This window comes from Ictidomys tridecemlineatus, unplaced genomic scaffold (assembly GCF_052094955.1).
Source record: "Ictidomys tridecemlineatus isolate mIctTri1 unplaced genomic scaffold, mIctTri1.hap1 Scaffold_122, whole genome shotgun sequence".
NCBI lineage: Eukaryota > Metazoa > Chordata > Mammalia > Rodentia > Sciuridae > Ictidomys > Ictidomys tridecemlineatus.
The window spans coordinates 532,801-534,132 of NW_027521114.1; positions in this window are offsets into that span (position 1 = coordinate 532,801).

Consider the following 1,332-nt stretch of genomic DNA (forward strand, 5'->3'; position numbering starts at 1 on the left):
GCAGAAGGACTGTTACAGAGAGCAGAGTTTGGAGAATGTGTTGCAGAATTATTGATACAGAAAGCAGAGGTTTGAGACTGGGGTGCAGAAGAAACCTTACAGAGAACAGAGGTTGGAGACTGCGGTACAGAAGGACTGTTATAGAGAGCAGAGTATGGAGACTGGGGTACAGAATAAGTGTTGTAGAGAACGCAGGTTGGAGACTTAGATGCAGAAGGATCATTGCAGAAAGCAGAGGTTGAAAACTGGGTTTCAGAAGGATCTTACAGAGAGAAGAATTCAGACACTGAGGTTCAGAAGGACTGTTGCAGAGAGAAAAGGTTGGAGACTGGGGTGCAGAAGGATCCTTACAGAAAGCAGAGGTTGGAGACTTAAGTACAGAAGGACTGTTACAAAGAGCACAGGTTTGCGACCGGGTGCAGAAGGACTGTTGCAGAGAACATAGTTTGGAGACTGCAGTGCAGAAGAATCTTACAGAGAGTAGAGGTTGGAGAACTGGGTGCAGAAAGATCTTACAGAGCGTAGAGGTTGGAGAACTGGGTGCAGAAGGACTGTTGCATAGAGCAGAGGTTGGAGACTGGGGTGCACAAGGACTGTTACAGAGAGCAGAGGTTGGAGACTGTGGTGCAGAAGGATTTTACAGAGTATAGATTTTGGAGAACTGGGTGCAGAAGGACTGTTGCATAGAGCAGAGATTGGAGGCTGGGGTGCACAAGGACTGTTACAGAGAGCAGAGTTTGGATACTGTGATGCAGAAGGATCTTAAGAGAGTAGAGGTTGGAGACTGGTGTGCAGAAGGACTGTTGCAGAGAGCAGAGGTATGAGACTGGGGTGCAGAAGGACTGTTACAAATTCTCAGTTTTGAGGCTGGGTTGCAGAAGGATCATACAGAGAGCATTTTGCAGACAGAGGTGCATAAGGAGTGTTACAAGAGCAGAGGTTTAAGACTGGGATGCAGAAAGATTGTTGCAGAGAGCAGCGTTTTCAGACTTAGATGCATAAGGACTGTTGCAGAGAGCAGATGTTCGATCCTGGTGTTCAGAAGGACTGTTACAGAGTGCAGAGTATGGAGACTGGGGTGCAGAAGGCCTTTTACAGAGAGCAGAGGTCTGAGACTGAGGTGCAGAAGGACCGTTGCAGAGAACAGAGTTTGCAGACTGAGGTGCAGAAGGATTGTTACAGAGAGCAGAGTTTGGAGACTGGGTTGCAGACGGACTGTTGCAGAGAGCAGATGTTGGAGACTGAGTTGCAGAAGTCCTGTTACAGAGAGCAGAGTTTGGAGACTCGGTTGCCGAAGGACAGTTTCAGAGAGCCGAGATTAAACACAGGGTT